General features: G+C 41.0%; 1 protein-coding gene across 1 annotated transcript in view; it reads left to right on the top strand.

Annotated features, from left to right (window-relative positions):
- Window positions 1-82: 82 nt before the first annotated feature.
- The window catches only part of LOC122575724 (protein phosphatase PP2A 55 kDa regulatory subunit), a 42,888-nt gene continuing 36,230 nt past the window's right edge, over window positions 83-6,740 (top strand). The window contains exon 1 of the mRNA XM_043745068.1: window positions 83-450. The gene's annotated coding sequence lies outside the window, so the exon portion shown is untranslated. The remainder of the gene's footprint in view (window positions 451-6,740) is intronic.

The following is a 6,740-nucleotide window of genomic DNA, read 5'->3' as shown; positions in this document are numbered from 1 at the left end:
TGTGTTCCTCGTCCCGAGCCGTCGGGACGGCTCGAGGGACGACAGAGCGTTTCAGTAGTAAACACCAGTTGGCGTAAGACAGTGTCGGATGGCTGTCATCGGTCAGCGGTCGCTACCACGGTACGTAGTGTGTGTACGATCAGGCGGTGATGTGTGTACGCTGTCCGCGTGTGTATCTACGCTCGTTCCTTAAGGAACAGTTCGCACGAGTGTCCGTGCATTCGAACGTGCTTGCGTGCGTGCGTACGTACAGAAACCTATTGGCCCTCGTGTTTTAGAGTGGTCGTGACAACGCGTTGTTACAATCGTGGCATTGCCCACTACGTTCATCGAAAGTGCACGCCGTTGTTACGTTTGCACATTCAACTCGACGTTGCACCTGTTTTCTTTGGTCCTGGTGTCGTTCACCGAGGCGTCTGGTCGCCCCACCGTCCTCACTTCCTGTCTATCGTAAGTGAGCATTCAATTTCCTAGTAACCAATTGAAAATCCAAACGACTGGACAAAATTTCGCGATTTATATTTTGGATTGTCAATTTTGTTTTATGATATTATCGTACGCATGTGGGATGTTGGTTCAGAGCTTTTTAATCAAATCTACTCGTACGTGTGAAATACATCGATCTTTCCGATGGCATACAACTGTTTTGGTAAGTGCCAAATAAGGATTCGAATTGGCATTGCATCGAAAGAGAATTATTTGCGATTGATAGCTCCTTTCTACACGAATCGATTTCAATTTCTCGGATCATCGATCGCTCGAAACGGACTGCCAATTGCGTTCGCCGCTTACAGTGCATCGTTATTTTCGTTGCATAATTATTGTCCCTTTTTTTCCGGTGATGAAATCGATGAACCGTGCCAATGTTATAGTTCTTTCGATTTCGGTCCCACTCACACTAATTTCGGCATCGCTATATGCTCTTGCTCGATCGATTGGCAAACTTCTTTTCTTCGAGTCTATCGATATCAAGAGTTCATTCCATTGTACAAATTTCTTAATATTACTTCGAGGCTAACGCACAAAAATTCGCGAATGTTGAAGATGCGCTTGCGCATCTTATATCTTAGTTATCTGACACGCGGATAGACCTAATCTATGGCCAGAAATTATCTTCGATTTCAATTATTATGACCACCGAACCAGGTGCTCACAGGCCAAATTGGTTAACCCCACTTTTTAAAATTTTTCAAATTTTTATACCAAAGCGCTTGATTGCTGCCTATCGCACATGATTTCATCAGTTTATCGTATATAGTTTCGTCAATTTTCTCTATTGTTTGCTTCGTGGAGTTAATCGATTTGGCAAATGAGCGGCCCGATTATTCCATTTTGTTAAAATAAGATCGACATGCGATGTGTGCTTCTTAGTCAGCGGGATTTATCGAGATAAGGAGCCATTCACATTTGGCGAACGTGAACGCATCTGCACGGTCGTAAACGATAAATCGTGTAAAAGGGTGGTGCTTTCGTCCAAAACCAAACACGAGAGTGTTGTTCGGTCCATGGTGGCAATAATTTTAATCCTGCCGCTTGAAGTGTTCTACCCTCTTTCCTACGTTTCGTGATATTACATTTTGGCTTAAAGAGGATGTTCCTTTGCTTACAGAGGATTACTACATCGGCCGAGATTGCGAAAACTATATTCGATGCCATACATCGATGTTTTCTAAGAGTGCAGCCATGCGTTTCTTCCGCTGACCAGTGCAGAAAAGATATATCTTTGTTCGAGAATCTCGCGTGATTATGATACATAGATATAGAAAGGAACTGAAACACGCGATCGTAATACTTGGTGCACACGTGCGAATATACGGTCACATAGGACGATACAATTTCTTTAATCGACTAAACGGAATTTAAGTCGCTGGCGTAGTATTGTTATTGAATGTCAAACCTGCTGACTCGTTGATCCAAAGTCCCTATGGATAGTATTTGCCGGCGATAGAATCAAATCGAATAAGCTTTCATAGATACGGATCAAATTCAGTATCTAGAGTTCTCTTCATAGGGTTCGAATAATTATTCGCAGCTGTTTTGAACGAACGCTTATCGAAGTAATGATAACGAATCATCGAACGCAGTGGACTCTTCGTGTATTAATATTAATCACATATGAATGTTATCAAAGTATGTAAATTATCGAACTAATGGTAAACTAGCGGTTCGTAGTGTTATACTTGTTTTCTTTTAGATTTTTCATATGAAATTCTAATTAAAACCTTATCAATGGTATATTAAGATTAAATACACGATTGGTCGGTATTAATTGGTTTTTTAATATTATTTCTGGAATTGATCACGATGGTCTATCCGGTCTGGAGGAATCTTCCTTATCTCGTTTATATTTAATTAAGAAAACACGCTGCTACGATACTGAATAATACTTACAGGCGCCAATCTGTTCGTTGCGTGTTAATTTTTAAAAATAAACTGCGACGTGACTTTATTTGCCACGTACCTGAACCCGCCACTAATGTTCCACGATTTTCGTCGTGTTTTTACCTATCAATTTATGTCGTGCAATTTATCGCTGAATACGAATACGACAGATCGAGGGCGTGCGAATGTCGTACACAATTATTTCCTCTACCGTTTTGTTCTTCCTTCCATCTTTTCTTTTCCATCATCTCCTGGGCGTGACAACCGGTCGATTCGCAGAGCTACGCACAAAGGAAACGTTATTTTTAATTTCAATGACATTACGCAACCTATAATTTGTATCGATTTTGCCAAGGGAGAGAAAAAAAAAAATTCTTCGTGTAACAAAGCATCGAATGGTTCATTGAACCGTTCCTTTCTCCGAGTGTTCGCCGAGCGATCTCGCGTCCCGGGGAACGCGTATCATCGATTACACATTGTTAAGGCGATCTACATTATGATGCCGCTCGCAGGCCATCGAGGTTGCACTTGCATTGTTGCACGCGTTTTATATTTAGTACCCTCCCCAGCCACTTTGAAACTTTCTGCAACGTTTGGGAAACAAACAATCCGGCGGTGGGTCGCTATAAATTGCAACAACCAGCCTTCTCTACGGTATCTCTTTCGGCCGTTTCAACACCTTTTGCATCCTGTTGCACACATCCTGTTGCGGCAGGGGTGGAGGTTAATCGGAACCAGTTATCGGTGGCACATGCCGGTCAACCGCTTAACTGTTCAAGACATTGCGTTTCACAAAAGAGAAATATAGTATCGCGCGAACACATCTCAACGCTCAACTATTAGCACCGATATTATTGATCTAAATAAGTTTCAGTAATTGTAAGTTCCTTCTTTCAAATGATAAATTCAAGAATTTTCATAAAAGACGCATAACGTGATAGCCATATACAGTGGTATGCGAATATCGTCCAAATAGGTTTCTTATCTTGAAAGCGATACTCTAAACAATTTTAACCAATATCGTACGACGACATAGTAGCGATTGTTCGTTACATTGTTTTCCTTTAGTCGCCATGCTCTTCCACCCAATATCAGCTCAATTTAATTTCTAGCTTTTCGAATATAATTTATAAAGTATCCGTCTGATAACTTTTCTACGCCGTTGTGAATCAATATTAATTTGTAACACTTTGATTAAATTCAAACACTGTCGCTACAAATCGACCAATGTGCCAATTCTTACAATTAAGGTGTACACGATCCTGGATCGAGCTCGTAAGTGAAACCACGTCGTTCGTTATTTTGTCAGGGCTCCAGCTGCGACGATGATTGCCGATCGTTCAACGTTCCAATCGACCATTACGAAAGTAGACGCACCGTCGTCGCGATCGTTATCGAGATATGAAACTACGAGTTTGCACGAGTTGCCATGTTTCACGTTTTGCTATCTGTGTGTTTCCTCGAGACGAAAAATTCGCGAATCGTACGAAAACGAGACGAGATATTCCGATCTGATGTCTAGTTAAATCTCCCCGCGTTATCCATCCGGTGTATTTCCTCGTAGTTGACCTACTCCGTAAGGTTCTTCTCCGTAGAGATAGCCGTTTCTTTGGCTCTGCGTTTCCAACCGGTCGATCGAGCTCGTCTCTCTTTGCAAGCACGGCTGATGGAAACAGGTGTCTCGGAAATATTTAGAAATCGCGCGAAAACCAAGCTTTCGCTGTGGCAAGGACAGGTGCTCGGGGGCTTTTCAATTTCTCCGGTGTTTCGATAAAACGATATCGAGAATCGCGTTTTCATAGATCCTCAACCGTGAGAATCTCAAAGATGGTCTTCAGTGTTTAACTCTGCTGCGTTCCTTTTTAATCGTTTCAGATTCGATCGTGTTTTTTACATTCAATAAATAGACTATGGATATCTATGCAAATTCGTATTTTTGTAAATATATTTTATGGAAATGGAGCTTAGGTGGAAAATTGTTTTACCTATTAAACAATTTCGAACGATTTTGAATATTCATTTTGAATATTTTATACAATTTGCATATTACGCGCATTGCCACGAATGCATAAAAATCCGCCGTCTGTTGACAGATGTCTTAAGTTCGAGAAAAGTATAAAAGGATTCCATGACGGAGCGTAGATCGTAATGGCGTAAATCAAGATTTTCAGAATTTGGATTTAGTCACGTATTTCAACGTTTAAAGGTACCTATCATCCTTTTAATTTCAGAATTTCCTAGCAATATCCGTTTACGTATCAGCTTGCAAACTTTGAAAAATGACATAGGATGTATCCCTTTTACGATAAAAAAAGAACGAAATCAATTCACGGAGTAATTCCTCCGGAATAAATTCCTCGAAAAAGTCCCTTCTTTCATACGCTTACGTATAAGTTCGCCACTTTCTTTTTTTAGATAATAAACGACATATCCCTGTTGCGATAAAAAAGGAATGAGATCAATCCGTAATCATCCGATAGTTGCTCCGTAATAAATTGCTGAAAAAATTCCATTCTTTCACGAGCTCAGAGATACGGCCCTGCCCCTCTAAACACGTCTTTCATTAACACGTCGCTACTTCAACACGATATCCATTTGAATTTTACATCACCAATTTACGCTTCTGCACTTTCTTAACACATTGCCTCGTTATAGCAAAATGGGAATGGCTGTCGGCCAACTTGCCGGCAGAAACTTTTTCTTCGAGTTGTACTTTTTCCGATATACCACGATGTGCTCCAAATTTTATGCATAAACCCGACGAGCTTCGTCTACCGCTATGGAACAGTCGCGACGGAACGTTGTCCAACTCGAAAGATTTTATTCGTAGAAACCTTTCTTTAGAGGAATTGCACCGATTGTTTCGCAGGCTACCAGAGAGAACAATCGTCTCATCCTGCGGTTCGTTGTCCCTGTGACACAGTGAGAAAATAGCGACGCTGTCGATCGAAAGGAAGCTGGAATTTTGGTTGAACCGACGAAAGTCCCTTGGAACGCGTATCGTTTCTCGATAGAACGCCTACGATTCTCGGTAATCGAATAGTTCGCTAATTGTACCGCGGTTTCACGGCTCGTTGTCCACCTTCCTGCGATTCAGAATTCCTTCCAACGATTCTCCATTCGGTCGACGATAAACGGGTCGATACGTGGGCAGTTGGGAAACGGAAGACGCTTCCTGTAAACGTTAACACGAGCCTCTTCAACGTCTGCTCGCGACACAGGCGCCAGTTTCTCATACAAATGTTCCGCACGGAAGTGTGCTTCCACGTGTACTTTACTCCCATTGTGTCTTTTAATCCCGTTAAGTTACTTGTTCCTCTGTTCTTAAGACTTATTGCTAGCAGGAAACTGATTGACTATTAGAGCCATACATTTCTGACGCTCCCTTGTATACAATTAACACTAGAACTACCACAGCAGTCAAAATGACTGGTTCTACAATTTTATAAATTTGTCAATCCTCGTTGAGGGATCATGGTCTCAGATGGATTAATAATACCAAAAATATATCACATAACATGGAATTCCTTCCGTAAGAAAGTAATAAATCAATAAATATAAAGGTATTCTATTATTAGGTATTTTTTTAAAAGACCAGTCCTTTTGACTGGTTTTGATAGAAATAGCTTCGCGTTAACTATCGGTAGTTCCAGTGTTAACGAGTCTGTAGGATATCGTAATAATTAGACTGCGGATATCTGTGCAAACTCATATTTTTACGAATACAATTAAAGAAATGATACTTACACAGAAGTCTTGTTTCGTCTGTTAGATAGTAAACGTAACGAGGATTCTACTTTGGATGTTATACATATTTTTGCAGGTTACATGCATTCTGTGCATTGCGATACATACATATAGGTACGTGTATTGATCTATTTGAAGTTCCCTATATTTTGTACCTTCCAAGGTATCTTCCACAAGCTGTTATAATGACTCGATACATATTTTAAATCGAACGAAGGGAAACAAAGGTGGGACGAAAAGAAACATGCCGATGAAAATTTCAATTTCCTTCGTTCTGAAGGTGTAATCTGGTGGACAGGCACGGATTCGTAAAGTTTCGTTAATAAGATTAATTCAGTTGTGCGAAAGGTCTCAGGTAACGTAATGATCAAGCTACTCGAGATAATGTCGACGTACTGGATGAAAGTTCACCGCTGTAGAGTTTACGCGGATATAATCGAATTTCCGTGAACTCTGCGCGTTCGAACTTTCATAAATTCATAGAATGTTACTGGACGACGCGACGACGCGACGACGCGACGTTAACGGATTACGGACGACGGCGTCCCTTCCCTCGGGTAAAGTATCCGGTCCTTGGTCGCCGAGAACCTTTGTTCGTAATCCTTTTTTTT

The sequence above is a fragment of the Bombus pyrosoma genome, linkage group LG15, assembly GCF_014825855.1.
Source record: "Bombus pyrosoma isolate SC7728 linkage group LG15, ASM1482585v1, whole genome shotgun sequence".
NCBI classification, from domain to species: domain Eukaryota; kingdom Metazoa; phylum Arthropoda; class Insecta; order Hymenoptera; family Apidae; genus Bombus; species Bombus pyrosoma.
Note: the sequence above shows the minus strand (reverse complement) of the source record. Positions and strands in the feature narration are given on the sequence as shown.